This window comes from Phodopus roborovskii, unplaced genomic scaffold (assembly GCF_943737965.1).
Source record: "Phodopus roborovskii unplaced genomic scaffold, PHOROB, whole genome shotgun sequence".
Classification (NCBI taxonomy): Eukaryota; Metazoa; Chordata; class Mammalia; order Rodentia; family Cricetidae; genus Phodopus; species Phodopus roborovskii.
Genome location: NW_026126459.1, coordinates 19,642,484 through 19,660,718, shown reverse-complemented (window position 1 = coordinate 19,660,718; position 18,235 = coordinate 19,642,484).

Here is an 18,235-nt window from a genome sequence, read left to right as displayed (position 1 = left end):
GAGTATAGCGGGTTCCGTAGTAGGAAAGGGTGACCTGAGGGCAGGGTCAGCAGAATGCCAGTTTCCAACAGCCATTCTCATTCAATCTACTACATTACTCACCTGTATATTTGGTGGATGTTTAAAATGTATATTTTGTACAGAACAGTATTTTAAAATTATGCATGTACATAAACAATTTATGTAGATCATGCAGTGCTATGTGGCATAATTTAGTATAAAAGTTATCTCATAATCACATGTTGGACATATATTATGAGTGTAAAACTCACTAGGGTACAAGCTTTGTACTGGTGTAGAAACACCCCTTGCTGTTTAGGACTCAGTTTTGAAAGTTTCCCTTGTAGAGGGAATGGTTATCTGCTTTACCCATGCGTCACAGTTAATCTATTTGCCAGGAACTCAAGGCAGCTTGAGGAAGAGCATCAGTTAGACCTCAGATCTTCAGTAGCCGCCAGCTGGAAGAGGAAACTTTTAAACATGTCATTTCTATTCCTTCCTCTGGTCTGATGTGGTTGTGATTTGAGGGAGGCAAAGGAGGGGAAATGTGTGTTCCAAGGGCAAGTGGAGGACTATACAGGCAGGCTGGCCTGTGTCGGGCTAGGGCAGGGTCTCTGTGTCCACACAGCACTTAGCATGGCCGTTGAGAATTCTCTGTGAGTTCGTGATTATGCAAATAGGTCTCCACCTTCTTTTTCATGACACTAAAGAGGGGAAAAACAAGCTAGTGTCTAGATCGATCTTCTGTGTATGTTTTAGACTCTTTTTTTCTTTTTTAAGTTAATAATCAAGTCCCTCCCTGAAGCAAGAAATGACAGGCAAGGCCCCTATAGTTTATATTTGTAAATATTCATCTATATATTAATTCCTTCACCAGGTAGTAGTAAATACATATTGATTGCATTCCTTTAAATAGCTTCCTACTCTCAAATGCTTGTTTTCTTTCTTTTTTATCCCATAAAAACTCCCTCTACAAAATAATACAACATATATGGATCTAGATGAAGGGTGTTGGGTGTGTTCTGATTTCACAGGAATGGCATAGTCTGGATAAAGAGTTCAGAGACTTTACCTCCCACCAAATTTTCCATGTCTGGTATGTCTTTATATTCCAGTACTCTTTAGCTTTAACGATGTATTCTATACTGCGTTTATACAGATGTTTATTAATTAACTACACCCCCACTCATTATAAATAATGAGACTTAGTATTTCTTCAGTAGGTATCCATTGAATATATGAATAAATAATTTTCCCTAGCTTGCTGGCAGAAGGTGGGGTGGGGGCTCTTTAGGAGTGGTTACCACATGTTATATGCAGTTGAAACTGACTATATGTTCTTTGCTGTAGACAATTTCTTCACGGAATGCTGGTAATAACAAACAATTAGTTGCTTCTTACTGAGTAAAAGATGCTGTGTAAGCACTTCTCATTCATTCCTCATCTATGAGAATATTATCTTCATTTTGCTAATGAGGAAATTAAGGCGTAATGAGCTTCTCTGGTTTGCCTGAGCCCCACTTCTAATAAGGGGTGGAATTTGCTTTAAACATAGAACCAAGGCCCTAGTGGTTCTGTCCTCTGGAAGCACCTGACTCTTACGGTTTAGAGAGGGAGAATTAGAGGAAGGAGACTGTTCCCTCTGCTTCTACTTTTAATGCTTTCTTTGTACATTATTAAAATTATGCCTTGGGAGCAGGGGTTATGGAATGGAGATGGGAAACAATATGGAGGACAAGTTATGAAAGTTAAGTGTAGGCAAGGGCGTTGAATAAAGGTGATGTGTAGAAAAAAAGAAAATGACAGCCGGGTAGTGGTAGTGCATGCCTTTAATCCCAGCACTTGGGAGGCAGAGGCAACTGGATCTTGAGGCCAGCCTGGTCTACAGTAACTTCTAAGCCCATGGGTCTCAATCCTTTGGGGGGGGGATTTGAAAACCTTTTTATAAGAGTAGCCTAGGACCACCTGCATGTCAGACGTTTACATTGGTAACAACAGGAAAATTCTGTAATAGGAGATCACCACAACATGGGGACTTCTTTAAAAGGTCAAAGCATTACATTTTTAAAGCTAAACTTGACAGTGTAAAGACCTAGTTTTATAAAAGCTGCCTAACCTATTGTAAGATGTTAAGAAATACAAGTTACTAGCCATCTTTATAAATGATCGTGTTTGTTAATTATCATGCTAAGTATTAATATGATTAATTACAGGGATAAAGCTTACTTAGCTCCCTGTATATGTTTTCAAAAGTTAAGCTTAAAACAAGTAACTGAAAACAAAGTTGTCTATTCAGATTTACCTAGGCAACACAAGCAAGCTCCAGTTCAGGTTCCTTCCAAAATTACACAGAGAAACCCTGTCTCAAAAAACAAAAAAGGAAATGACAAGTCAGTTCAGTATAAACCATCGCAACTCACAAAATAATTTTTTTAGTAGATATGATACATAATGGTTATATTGGTGTAATTTAAGATGTGTTAGTGGAGGAGTAGTCTGTGTTCTGATGAATGACATGCTGGTTTGAATGAGAAATGTCTGCCAGAGGCTAAGTAAGACATTTGAACACTTGGCTGCCTGTAAAGTAGCCCTATTTGGGGAGGTTTAGGTGGTACAGGCTTGCTGGAGGATGTTTTATCACTGCAACAGAAGTAACTAATACAGAAGTTGGTACCATAGATTGGGCTACTGCTGTGAAGAAACTGGAGGGTGACATTTTAAGGGTTATAGAAAACTCTAGAACTTTGGGCTAAACAACTAGTTTAACAATGTAATTAAAGGTTAGCAAGCCGTTCTGGTGGGAGACTGGAGACTGGAGGCTAGAGCACTGGAGTCATGCTCAGAACAATACAGACTGCGAGGACTCAGCTCAAGAGGTTTCAGAGGAGAACGATAACACCCGGGACAAAGGGCGTTCTTATGATATTTTGGCAAAGAACGTGCTGCCTTTTACCTTACTGAATCTCAGCTTATTCATTTGTAAGCATTAACTAAATTAAAACATGTTTATAGTGCATGAGTCAGTACCTGACATAGTTAATGTTCTATCAGGGTTAGTTGTTTAGGGATTTGCCAAGTCCTCCTCTATAGCCGGACAGGGATATACTGAGTAAGGCTCAAGTTGTCCCAGGCCCTTTCAAGGTTACATAGCTACTTTATATTGCATGTTTTGTATTTGTACTTTTACAATTTTAAAAGAGAATTGCAAAATTGGAGTCTGATCTTGCCTGTAGCCACACAGGAAAGTTGCCAAACACCTTCCAAAACATTTCTGCTGTTCTCTACCTCTCTTGACACCACCTTGGACAGGCAGCTCTTGTCTGAACCATGATATTGAGGGGTCTCATTGCATTGGACCCTTGCCCTGTTTAACCAATCACTTTATTTCATTGTTTAATTAAGATCCATCAATGGAATAATGCATAGAATTTCAGGAAAAGCAAACACACTCAGGATATGAACTTGTAAACTTCCTGTATATATGACACTTAAATAATAAAAGTCTTACCTTATTAAATACTTATATAACTATTAAATGCTTATATAAGTGCTTCAATGACCTCCTGTAGCATGAATAATAAAACCCAGAGACAGATATTGGGATTAAAGCTGAAGATTAGAGAAGCAAAGCAGCCAGCTACTAGAGAGTTCTCATCTCTACCAATGCTCAGACCAAAGGGGTGATCCACTGAACCTCAGATTGCATCTCCAGATTCCACTGAGCTCCTGTCTCCTCCGGTCTTATATTCCTCTCTAGTCCTGGGATTAAAGGCATGGGATCCCAAGTACAGGGATCACCTTTGTGTGAGAGCTCTGTTTCTCTTTTTGTGTAGCTCAGGGTGGTCTTGAACTAGTATGGCTGCTATGGTTAAAGGTGTGTGCCGCCACTGCCTGACATCTATGGCTAACTAGTGTGGCTAGCTTTGCACTCTGATGTTCAGGCAAACTTTATTTGCTATATCATAAACAAAGTATCACCACAACTTCCTATTGTCTTTAATACAAAATCCACATTCTTTAATATGAACAAGTATGGCAAGGCTCTGATTGGAAGACACTATGGGTGGCTGATGACTGTCCTCTGTCCCTGAAACTAGTTCAAGCCTCTGAGCCTGCTGCCAGATCATGGCTTTATTTATCTAGCCCCAAATGGACAAGTGGATGCTTTTAACGGCCTGAAAGTCCTATAGACCCTTTACAGAATAACTTTTATAAACATATGAATTACATAATATTATAAAGGAAAAATTGTATTGAGATATGCTTGTCAAAAACACAGCTATAGAGTAGCAAGCAACTCAAGAGCCCTTTATCAATGCACTAAGTCACCAAGACTCTACACCAAAAGCATGGTTGCTATTTCTAGGTTTAAAGTCTTTAAAAAAGTTTGTTAATGTGAAGGGTGCTGTTGTTTAGTGTGATTAGGAATGTAAAGTTAAAGGGTGACCTTGACATATCTCCTTCTATGCGACTGTGGGGGAGTAATGTAAGTACCACTGTGTAAAGACATGAAAATGTGTGATTTTTATTGGTGCTAAATACCACCTACTGCTGTTCCTTCTAAGGATGCTTTTCACCTCCATCATAGATGGGAGGATGAAATTTAGCTAGACTTCTTAGTAGGAGATTGTAAAGATAGACAGACCCACAGTATGAAAGACGGCAAGCCTGTTGACTCTGGTGGTAATTTTAGGCCTTGGCTGTGTCTGGCTAGGGCAATAAGCCCCAGCTGGCTGTGGGAGAGAAGGGAAAAAATGGTGTATGACCCTTCTGTTAAAAAAAGAACAGCTGTGGCCATTCAGGATCCAGCCAATTGCAGACTCCTAAGAGTGGCAGAGGCAACTGGAAGGAGCACACGTTCTTTAGGCCCTGCGAGAGAGAGCCAAGCCGCAGACCTCTACCTCCTCAGCCGCCTCTCTGAGCCTTACGGTGAGTTTGTAGTGTAAGTTTTAGATGTTCGTGCATCCATGCCCTCACCACCACTTTTTAATGTTAGTTCTTCCAATACATTCTAATGTCGTCTGACATTGTGTTCTACAGTGTAGAAGCAGATTCATTCTTCATATTATTGTTTGTGGTGTGGGATATTTGATCGCAGAGTCACACCCCGTGACTATGTTAATAAAGTTAACCTTGAATCAGGGGGTGGAGCCAGTGACTAGTTGACTGGAATTGGCCATAGAGAGGCCAGGAATATGGATAGAGAAGATGCACAGGAAGGAGTAAGGAGGGACTTAGAGATTTCACAGTCTCTCCAATCTGAGAAGTGTGGAGAGGAGGTCAACAAGTTGCTCCTTCGCCGCCGCTTCTATGATCAGGTTTTCACTCCAATATCTGACTCCCAAGTCTTTATTGATTGATGATAGAACACATCAATCATTTGTTTCATCTCTTCCTCTGTTGCTCAGAAATTCCAGGGTAAAAGCAATGATGGCTTTTGTGAGGATTCTTGTTTTCTCTTCTTTCTTTCTTTCTTTTGTTGTTGTTATTAGAGGTAAGATCTTCCCATGTCAGGGCTTGAAGTACCATCTTCCTGCTTCCCTTAACTTAAGACAGGCATTCCTGGAACCATGTCCCTCCCAGTGCAGCTTGTTTGATGTTAGCTGTATGAAGATTTTTTAAAATCGTATTAAAAAAGTATTTTTCTATTCATGAATGATGCTTAATTTTAGTGCAAATGGGAAATATGTAAAGGCATATTATTGCTAATTCTGTGAGATTGTCTTCACACATACAGTTAGCTATAGAACTGGACATCGCCTTTTATCTGCCTTACCTCTTCTGGATCTGTTTATAAGGCTGATCTTGTTTAATCCTTTTAATATTATATGAGATAGGTGCTATTTTTTCCCCATTAACAGATGGTAAAATTGAGTCTAAAGGGAGTTTATTTGCATCAAATAACACAGTACTGATTTGGGCCTTAGCAGTCAACTTGGTGTCCTGTGTTGTTACTGCCTCTTACATGACCAATAAGCCACATTTAAGTTTAAAATTTACTGGAAACTAATTGCCATGATTGCAAGACTCCACAGGAAGAAGTCAGTAGATTGGAACCAATCTCAAAATGAAATGACAGTAAATGTGCACAACTGTATATAATAAGGTATTGCTGTCTTAAAGCATTTTACAAAGTGGATGACACATTCAAATGAGAGGCTTTCATGATAATTTCTCCTTTATTTTAGCATCTGTAACAGATGCTTGCCCTAAAAATCCCCATGTTGCTAGGAAGCTAATCATTATCAGAACTTTCTTAATAATGAGTTTGTATAATGTTTTAAGTCTGCAGCCACCCTGAGAAGATTATCTAGAATCTCTAACATAATATTGTTTTCCTGAGTGATGGTAATGAGCCCACATTTGTCTGTTATCATTTATAACCACCACTGTACATTATCAAAATGAAGTCAGGGTGTTTGCATTTCCATTAGAAGGCTAAGGTCTTAAGAAATATTTAGAAAATGACTACCTACAAACAAGTGGAAACTGAAAACAACACAGTCATTACCCAGACTTAGATTCCCAAGGGACAAAATGACCTCATAAAGAATGACACTTAAAGCAATGATAAAATTCAAGTCAGCATAGTAAATGATGAAATCTACTGAAATGCAAGAAAGTCACAAAATGAAGCATGCCATCCACTCAAACAACAAGACAAAATCATATTTCAATTAATATCTGGAAATATGCTCTTAAGAAACTGTAAGGCCTTTCACTAGTGCTTACTAAACCTCATGGCTTCAGGGTACTCTTGTGAACATTCCACACCGAACTTGATTTAAGCCAGCTCAGATCAATACTTCGATTGTTACCAGGCTGTTGCTCTCCACAAACTGACAGCAAGGCCATGCTGCTGAAGATAACACCTACACAACTCACTGAAGATGGAGAAGTCAAACGTCTACGTAGAGCCCTTACCCCTACATTCTAGTGTCTTTGGTATAGGAAGGTACCCCATGTGCTACCAAAGGAGAAACAAACACCAACTTGGCCACACCATTGATCTGGGGTAATGATGGCACAAAGCTTGTGAAGTAACAAACTGAAATCTGATTTGAGTCAAAACCCACTACATGAGATGGAACCCATGTCCACACTGCTTGGGTGACCAAGAACCTGAGACTACATAGCTCAGAAGCCTAGGGTAAAACCAAATACTAGTGTTCTAATGAACAAATAGATAAAGTTAGCAATAAAACGACTCCTAATGGCATTTACTATACTCATAGATCAGTTCAGCTCTCGTCAGAGAAGCTTCCTCCTGGAAAAGGAAGAGTGAAATGGTGATTATGGTAACAGGCTGTTACCTAGTGAAAGGAATGTTGGGAGGATAGCGATGGAACATTTCTGGGGGTTCGTTTGGGGTTCTATCTACCACTTCTCTCTACCTCTCGGCTTCCCCAGGTCTTAGAAATTGCCAGTGTTTACAGATTAACTGCAAGTGGGACTGCAACACAGCTTCTTTGATGGGATGGCCTTTTCCATCATGCAGCTGTGGGGTTTTGTTTGTTTGTTTGTTTGTTTTTATGACCCATGAACCTATAAGTAAGACCAACAAAGGCATTGGTTCACCAAATTGGACTTGGGAGAAACTTTTTCTTTGGTGTGTCCTTGGTGCTTTTTCTAGGGAAATAGCTTATTTATGTCTCCCCAAGAAATGTAACATGTTTCTGATGAAGCTGCCTGAATCTAGGTTACCTTTTGAAAGTTCATATTCAAAATTTAAGGGTAAATTCAAAGTATACAGAATCTGTTAGAGAATTCAGTTTAGTTTTAATCATCTCAGTTCCAGAAGCTAGATTAAATAGTCTCCTCCAATCACCAGTGCTTCCAGCTCCCTGATTAATCCTATTAGTTGGGAATGTAATGTCCTTGACACAAAGCAATTCTCTGAGTATTAGTGAGCACAGTGTGTGGCATAAAATAAAAAAAAATTAACCGGTACATAAGATGATAAGACCCATAAATAAAACCCTGTATTAAACATGACAGAATATGACCCATAGGGGGTCCAGAAAGGGGAGTTACCAGGCATAGGCCTTAAACTATGCACACTTAATTTTGTTTAAGGATAACAAAATTTAAGTAGGATATTATGAACTATATGATATGGCGCAATAAAAATAGCAAAAACTAAGTTTTTAATAAATGTATTATGCCATTGGTATAGATAAAGACAGAACTGAAAGATGGGTCAGAAAAGAATGTCTGAAATTGTTTTTGAGAAAACTCAGAGTGGCTAATACATATAATTATACAGTTGGGAAAGCTAATGTATATATACATATATTATATATATAATGCATATATATAAATCATATAAAGTATGTAATTTTATGTTTAGTCCTCTTTATTTAAGGCCAAAATAGATAAAAATTATTATCTGGCATTTCACCTCTGGTCAAATAATATCTATCACTTATATAATTTTTATTACATATTTACTTTTATTTTTAATTTTGTTTACGTATGCATTTATTTATTTTGAAACAGATCTTATTATATAGCCCAGACTGGCCCCAACCTTCCCAGTGCTCTGTTTTATGTATAATATATACACACACACACACACACACACACACACACACACACACGTGTGTATATATATATATATATATATACACACACACACACACACACACATATATATATGTGTATCATGAGACTCTAGAAGGCTAATGAGCAAATAAAGACTGTCTTAGTGAGGGTTTCTACTGCTATGATGAAACACTATGACCAATAAAAGTAACTTAGGGAGGAAAGGGTTTATTTCATCTTACAACTTGTAGTCAGTCCATCAGCTAAGGAAATCAGCAGGAACTCAGGCAGGAATCTGGAGGCAGAAGTTGATGCAGAGGCCATAGGGGAATGCTGCTTACTGTCTTGCTCCTCATGACTTGTTCAGCTTGCTTTCTTAAACCATCCAGGACCACCTACCTACCCAGGGATGGCCCCACCCACACTGGGCTAGGCCCTCCTACATTACTAACTACTTGAGAACATTTCTCAAATGAAGTTCCCTCTTCTCCAATGACATGTGCTAACTTGACAAACAAATTAGCCAGAATAATGGGCCAAAAATAGTATTGGAAGACAAAATGTCTGATGGGTTTACAAAAACTGTTGATAAGTCAAGCAACAGATTCTGAGAGCTGGAGCCCAGGACAGAAGAGACAAACCATGGGAATCAAATATCAGATTTTGTAAAACACTGATTCTCCCCACACATTTGCTGAGGTGGCACCCTTATTCCATGGTCCAGCTGCAGCGGTTACTTAGGAAACCTAACTTCTTTTGTGATTGTGAATTTGGGTTTTGTTATCATTGGGCAGCCTTTGAATTTCATAAGTGAATGTCTTTGCTCTTTTTAAAGGAAAGTAACGTTTAATTTTTCCTAGTAGGAACTGGCAGAGTCAGATTCATGGTTGTTTGAAGGTTGGGGAACAGTTCCAACATTAGAGGAAAATACTGAAAAAGTGAGGTTCCCTGGTGACACAAAGTAATCAAATATATTCGTTAAGATTTTCAAGTGAATGATTTTCAAATAAAAAAGACTAAGCATATGTATAAGCTGAGCACTGGGGAAGTTGGGGCCAGCCTGAGCTACATAATAAGACTTGTCTCAAAATAAACAAATGTACAAGTTAACAAAACTAAAACTAAAAGTAAACACATCCTGGAAAAACAAAATATAAGTAATAGATACTTTTGGCCCAGAGCTGAAACACCAGATAACACATTTTTATTTATTCTGGCCTTAATAAAAAGAGGAATAAATATAAAATGACATACTTTCTATGTCTTATTTTGTATTTTAAAATACATAGCATAAAGATTCCCTTGCAGAAACATTTTTTCCTGGAAGAGAAGAAAGAAGGTACCAAAAGTAGATGAGAAAGCTAAAACAATTGAGTCAGCACTCACTGTTACTCATCAACTGCTCAATTCATGTCTGTCTTGGCTCTTAAGAACATGAGGTCTTATGTGTTCTTTATCTATATGAGAGATGTATTTGCAAAAGGTCCATTGTTTTCTGTTATATGGAAGAAACATTTCATAGGCTATCATAATCAACAAACACAATCAAGCTTGATAAACATTTGTTTAGTGGTTTAGTGAATTAAATAGCGAAGTGGAAGACAATTGTAGCAGTCACCATTCTGTAAGGACTTGAAATTCATTGGAGTTGGTGATCCTTTCCCTCCTGAAAAATGGAAGAATTTCCCTCATTAGAGGCTGTGTGTGTGTGTGTGTGTGTGTGTGTGTGTATGTGTGTGTGTGTGAGAGAGAGGGGGGGCTGGAGGAGGAAAGAGAGAGAGAGAGAGGGAGAGACAGACAGAGAGACAGAGGAAAAGAGAGAGAGATAGGTTAACCGATCTATCATTTTCATGCTCAGGAAATTATTCCTGCTAGGAGATAAGGGAGCACAGGTATTGTTCTGAAACAAGGCATGCCTTGGCACACCATGAACTCATCTGCCTTCACTTATTTCTGCAGAACTGACAATGCTTCAAGTAGTAAGAGTAAAATAGGAATCTCTTTGTTCTCATCATTATGCATTTTGTGGGGCAGTAGGCACTGTATTGATGATTGACAAATTTGAGTGCAAGCATTCCTACCTCAGTACACCTGGCCAGCAGCTTGCCTTTCTCAGGGGACACTCCAACAGTCACCATTAATAATTCAGCTAGTTATCTTTCACCCAAGATACTCCACTGTGATGGAGGGCTGTCTGTAAACTCAACACTATGGCCTGCATGTAAGCAATCACTTTGCTTTCTAGAGACAAGACCAGGTAGGATGTCTAACATTTAAAGTGAGATGTAAGGAAATTCTGATGGGTAGGAAACACATATATGTGCACATATCAACTTTACCTAACCTCATTGATTGTGAGATCACAAATACATCTCTCAATGTGAAAAAACTTTCGTGATGGTGTTGTTTCACATTACTCCATTAAAAGAAAAGCAAGTGGAGGAAATATTTTGATACACAGTTGAAGAGATTTGTCATTGGCCTCAGCTTAGAATTTTTGTTTATTTCTAAAGATTGTATAGGAATTGACACTACTCATTATGATTTACTTTATTTATCAGTTTGCCTTTTATATTAGAATGCAAAGGGAAGGGCTCACTGTGGCATTTCATTTATATGAAATCTCCTCCTCTGACCTGCTCTTCCCCTTTCTGTCCCCTTGTGGGTCCTTTTCCTCGCCCTAAGTAATCCCTCCTCTGATTTCATAGCACATGAATTGTGTTACCTTTTTCCTGCCCTCACCACTTAATAGCTCTTTCTCCTTTCTCATGGTCCCCATCCTAACATTTGTACACACAGGAACTTAAACACAGAGGGATATTAAATGTGAGAGAACACGCTCAGTGCTTGTCTTTCTGACTCTGGCTTATGTCTCTCAACATAACTATTCCCTGATCCATCTATCTTACTGAAAGTGTCGCAATTTCACTTTTCTATACAGCTGGATAAAATTCTATTGTATATATGTACCCCAAAGTTTTTAACCCATTCATATGTTGATGGTTATCATGGATGGTTCCATAGCCTACTTATTGTAAATAGAGCAACAATAAACATGGTTATGCCAATAGCTCTGTGGTAGGTTGTTATAGTCTTCAGGTGTGGCCCAGGAATGGTACATGTGGATCACATGCTGCTCCTTTTTTTTTTATTTTTTTTTTTATTTTTTGAGAAAACTCCATACTGATATTTGTAGTGGCTCTGCCAGTTTTTATTTCTGTCATCAGTGAATGCAGTTTCCCTCTACTCACATTCTCTTGCTTGCCAGTAGCTACTTATCATGATGACAGCCATTCTGACTAGGGTGAGATGGAATCTCAAAACAGTTTTAATTTGCATTTCCCTGATGGCTAAGGATGTTGAGCAGTTTTTCAAATATTCATTGCCTGTCTGTATTTCTTCTTGAGGCCTGTCTATTATATTTATTCAACAACATATTGGGTTTGTTGATGTGGTCCTTAATATTTAACTTCTGGAGTTCTTCATCCTAGAGATTAAATTCTAGATATTTTGCAATTAATATTCTAGCTATCAATCCCTTGTCTGGTATATAGATGGTGAAGTTCCTCTCCCCACTGTCTTAGTCTTTCATTGCTGTGAGAGACACCATGGTCACTGCAACTCTATAAGGAAACATTTCATTGGAGTTGGCTTACAGTTCAGAAGTTTAATTCATTGTCATCATGGCAGGAAGCATGGCAGCACACTGGCAGACATGGTACTGATGAGGTAGCATCAGGATCAGCAGGCAGCGGGAAGAGAGAATGAGACATTGGACCTGGCTTGAGCATCTGAGACCTAGTGGCACACTTCCTCCAACAAGGCCACACTTGGTAATACAACTCCCTGTGAGCCTAGGGCTGCCATTTTCATTTGAATCACCACACCCATTCTGAAGTTTTCTCTTCACTCTAGTGAGTACCCTTTGCTGTGCAGAAGCTTCCTAAACTCATTTACTGTGCTAATCCTTGGATTTATTTCCTGAGATATTGGACCTTTCTCAGAAAACCATTTCATATGCCTGTATCTTGAACTATTTTCTTTTTTCTTTTCCTCTAGAAGCTTCAAAGATTTGGGTCCCTCCCACATTAAGGTCTTTGATATATTTTGAACTGATTTTTGTGCAAGGTGAGAATTATGAATCTATTTTTATTCTGTCACACATGGCAATTCAGTTTACTCAGCACCATTTGTTGAAGATACTGCCTTTTCTTTTTCTTTTTCTTTTTTTTTAATTGTTTATTCTGTATACAGAGTTCTGCCTGCAGGTCAGAAGAGAGCACCAGATCTCATTACAGATGGTTGTGAGCCACCATGTGTTTGCTGGGAATTGAACTCAGGATCTCTGGAAGAGCAGTCAGTGCTCTTAACCTCTGAGCCATCTCTCCAGCCCCTGATGCTGTCTTTTCTTTATTGTCATTTTAACACCTCTGTTGACTTAGGTAGCTTGAGCTGTGTGTTTATTTCTGGGTCTTCTGTCTTCTTGTTCTACACATCTGTTTTTGTGCAAGCACTATACTATTTTTCTTACTGTGATTCTTTAGTATAATCAGAGCACAGGTATGGTTTTGAGGGAATGGTCTACTGTTAATTGGAACTTTTTAATCTTTTGGTTAATTTGAATAGGAACCTCTTCAGTTTGATTTTTTTTTTCAAATAATCAACTCTTTGATTGTATCAATCCTTTAGTTTCTATTTCATTAATAACTGCTCTGGTTATTATATTTTATTTATTTGTTTGTTTTTTACTGTTTTGGGAGTTGGTCTGTTCTTGTTTGTCTGAGATATTGAGATATATCATTAGGTTATTTTGTTTGATATCACTCATTTCCTCCCTCCTTCCCTTTCTCTTCCTTCCTTCTTTCCTTCCTTCCTTTCTTTCTTTCTTTCTTTCTTTCTTTCTTTCTTTCTTTCTTTGTAGTTTTCTTCTCTTACCTATGTTAGAAAGACTCATATGAGAAAGATAGATAAAGCATCAATACCAACACATAAACCACACCTGCAGAGCACAGGGTACCTTGACTGTTCAGTATTGGAAACATGAACACCAGAAACACTTCACATGAGCATACCCCCCATCAGGTCCTGTCACAGTTCATAACCTTACTCACCCACTCCTCTCCTCTCTGCTTAAGTCCAGGGCTGAATAGAACAAAGCCACAATCTTGATTGGCAGTTACTTGCTTGCAGGCCTTGACATTTTTTTCCTCTGTGTCCTGCAATGGGTTGATTTCATATGCTTGTTTGTGACTTCTCAGAGGCCACAGATAATTTTTACTTTGTCTTTTGAAATCTTCCTTTGGCATTTTACCACTCTTGATATCTTTGAGTCAGTGGTTGAGTCATGGTCCCTTGGAGTAGCCACGTTTCCTTGCCTTTCGTGTTTCTTGTGTTTTCTGTATTGTGGCTCGAGTGTCTGTTGCTCTAGATGTCATTTTGTCTTTATTTGGCAATTATCTTATGAGTAATCATTTCTTGAGGGTACAGTTTCCATAATCAGAACAATCTTTCAAGCTATTAAAGACAGAAATACACTTAAATCAGTTAAGACCCACGAACACATAAGCAATCATCATAAAATAGAAAATGGCAAAGACAGTGTTAGGTGTTAGATAAAGTTAAAAGTTATTAGGCTGGAGATAACTACGAAGTCAAAAGTGTGTACTACTTTTGCAGAGGATCTGGGTTCAGTTCCCAGGCCCTACATTGGATGGCTGAAAACTAACTGTAACTCCAGCTTCAAGGGGGATCTGATGTCTCTGACCTCAGTAGGCACCCACATTCATGGATACATATACCACACACATACATAATTAAAAATAAAAGTTTTCAAAAGGTTATTTATGGTAAATGTGGAAGGAAGACATGGATGAGATAAAAGAAATGTGATAAGTATAGGAGAACAAGGTTAAAGAAATGAAAGGAAGAATGGTATAGAAGAATGTGATAGAGTAGGAGTCAACAGAACAAGATAACCAGTTGCAGTGGTGCACACATTCTATCCTAGTGTTCAGGAGGCAGAGGCAGGTGGATCTTTGTGAGATCCAGGCCAGTATAGGCTACAAACCAAGTTCCAGGAAAGTCAAGTCTACATAGTGCCAACAAAAACAAAAACAAAAAACAATATTAAATCTCAAAAAGAAGCTTCAAAACTATCAGATAAATTTAAGAGGGTACAAAATGCAAACATGAGCCTTTTTTAAAAAATAAAATGGTTAATAACTAGAAGCCTCACCTGTACTGACTTGCATTCATGGTGCTAGAATGTACAATGCACACTACCAGAGAAGAAAAGTAATCATCAACTTTAACAGCTACAAACCCTGCAACATACAGCAGTGACTTTCCCGCAAAGTACACTGGCACAATAATGGCAAAAACATTATGGAAGTAACCAACCATTTTCTGATTGGAGATGAAACCCATACTTAACAGTGCTAAAGTAGCCAAAAACCTGAAAGTAGATAGGTATCAGATTTAGGGAAAAACTGAATACCATTATTCTACTAAAGGAACATAGAAATTAAATGACTCCTGATATTATAGTTCTATACTCAATCCTCATTAGAGAATCTCCTTTTTGCCATAGATGGGAATTAACACAGAGACCCTGTGGTGGTTTGCGTGAGAATGGCCTGCATAGGCTCATAGATTAGAATGTGTGGATACCAGGGAGTGGCACTATTTGAAAGGATTAGAAGGCCTTGTTGGAGGAAGTTTGTCACTGGGGGTGGGCTTTGAGGTTTTTCAACATTCTGGTATATATCCAAGATCAGCTAAGACATCCAGCCTTGTGGACGGAACAGCTACTGAATTCTTAGATTTTCTATTGGTAGACAATCGTTGTTGGACTATCTGGAGCACACCCTGTGAACCACTCTAATAAATCTCCTTTTATATATATTCATTCTATCAGTTCTGGTCTTCTAGAGAACCCTGTCTCATACATTTGTTTTCTCCAATAGAGTCTCATTGGGTATTTCAACCACACTCTAGGGCAGACCCCGGGTTCCAGAGTGGTTAACCAACACACAATGAACTCAATGATATTTCTGTGGATTTTTAGAGTGATTTTTGAATTTTCGTGTTGTTGGTTTTGATTTTCATTTTTGTGTTTCTTGGAGTTTTTGAAGGAGAAAAAAAGAACATAAAGTTAGATGGTAAGGCAGCTGGGGAGAGTTTTGGAGGAGTTGGGGAGGAGGGGAAAATGTGATCAAAATATTATGGCTATCTGGGGTCAGCCTACAGGTAGCACAGGGCTCAAAGGGAAATACACAGCTTCAGCTTAAACTATCCTTTTTTTTTTTTTTTTTTTTTTTTTTTTTAATCTGAGGGGGCTAGGAAAAATATCTCTTGATGGCTTCCTCCTTTATTTTCCATTATTATCCTTCAGTATACTTTCTTTTACAGCTTATATACCTCAACAAAATCTTTCAAGCAATATAGAAATTACAATGTGGTTACATTCTATTTTTCAAGTGAATGATTATAATGAATACAGGTAAAAACATGTTTTTCATCTCCCTTATATGATTGAAAACAAAGTCACCCTAATAACCCACATACATTTACATCTAAGTAAGTTTTTAACAGATTAACGGAACATGAGCAAGCAGAAGTATATTTTTTTTTTTCAGCCAACTCTTTCGTTGGCAGACTGCATATTTCGGTTACAAAGAATCAACCACTTAATTATCTATCTTGAAAGGTAATCTTATAATGAATTTTAAAAGAATCACAAACCCAAACTTTTATACATAAAAATAAGTCAGTCAGCTAAACTTTGAATCTTTAGGGTGTACACCCATTCATCAATAGTTTCTTGTATCAGAAAGTTGAGGTCAGGAATGGGTACAAGGAATTAATCATCACCTTTGATTATGAATCAGACCTAACAAGGAAAGATCATCAGCTAGCAATAATCAGGCTGTTTGTATTTTCAAACCTAGCCTAATGAATCAGACAACTCAACAATGTGACATTGTGAACTTTAGATTGTTTTCTGGGGTTATTTGTCTTAAGACTATTAGTAAAGCATCAGGTCTAACCTGAAGTTATTTTGAAGCTTTGTTTCAGCTAATGATGTACACCGAAACCTGTGACTGCATCTTTCAGCATTAAGAGAATTAAAGCAAGCCTGCCACCTGGGTACTCAATTGTTTTCCTCAGTCAACTTGAGCTATGGTCTATGTATCTCCTTAGGTGAAACTCATAGGCCCTGGCCCTGGCTGTGCAACATTTCCTTGATTTCATCAACATTCTGCAGAAGCTAACATTATTATTATCAATTAGACAGTACGGCTTATAGAGGAATCATCCTTATGAAAATCCACAGATAAAAATGCCCCGCAGAGTGGACGTTGAGTTCTTAGCTGTCACTGCAAACAGCATGTATTCTGTATTGTGGATGGCAGGTAGTTTGCTAATGAGGTTGTTCAATTCACTGACCGAACTCCAGGATTATTCTCAACTGACAAGATACTGTAGCCCACTAAACACAGGAATCTCTTTCCCTGTTTATTTTGTGCCTGAGCTGAGTCTCCAGCTGCCTTCACTCTTTGAATGGTCAGCCTGTATCCCCCTTCCCCCTGCCTGTCCCACACCACGCACATGTACACACGTACACGTGCACGCACACACACATTTCCTACTGGGATACCTTTCACCCTTGTTAAATTCTGGCTTGTCAGCTTTTGGTCATTCCCTGCTGCCTTCTGAATCCTCTTGAATCTCTGGATTGATCTCCTCTCCATTACTGACCTTGTCCTATGAAAGAAAAATCAGCCTTGCCAAAACCTGCAACTGGCTTGGCTCTGGGCTTGTCCTATGAGTAGGATTGTTAGTTTGTCTTTTTGTGTCCCCTTTATGGATTTCTGAAGAGCCTTTTTCCTTCTGTCTTTGCAGTAGCTTCTATATTTCCTTTGTTCCGAGTCACATGGAGAGGAAGCATCAAGTCTGCCATCTAATGTGGAAATCCGTTTATTTTCTTTAAAACCTTTTATCAGTCTTAGAAGAAATGGACCTTAGAAGAAACATTACTTGTTTTTAAATGTAAATCCTATTCTAAAAGAGGTTTGGAGACTCACCAGCAAGGTTTATGGGGAAAAATGTGTTTTTCCCACTTGTAAGCAGGATTGTGAAAGGTATCTAAAAATATGGTCACACACCTTACAAGTAAGCAAGTTACAAATAGCATTAACATGCGGACTTAAAAGTTTAGAGGCTGGAGAGGTGGTTCAGTGTTTATGAGTACTTGTTGCTCTTTCAGAGGACACAGGTTCAATTCCTAGCACCTGCCTGGTAGCTCACAACCTGTAGCTCCAGTTCCATAGGATCTGATGCCTTCTCCTGGCTACTGTGGACACTGCACACATGCGTTGCACAAACATACATGCAGGTGAAGCACCCATACATATAAAAGAAAAATAAATAAACCTATAAGGAAACGTTTGATTTAAAATTTATAACAGTAATCTAAAGTTGCTCATATTGTCCAGGAATAGTAATAGCACTGTTTCCTTTCCTCCTCAAACTGTCTTCCAAGTTCAGAAAGTTTGCCAAATAGGAAAGAATTAAATAGGTTGAGAAAACATCAAGTTAAATAAAACAGGATCTAATTTATAGTTTGTTTTTGGGACTAACACCAGAAGCAATAACACGCTCTATTATTACCTCTAATGTGATTCTGTAA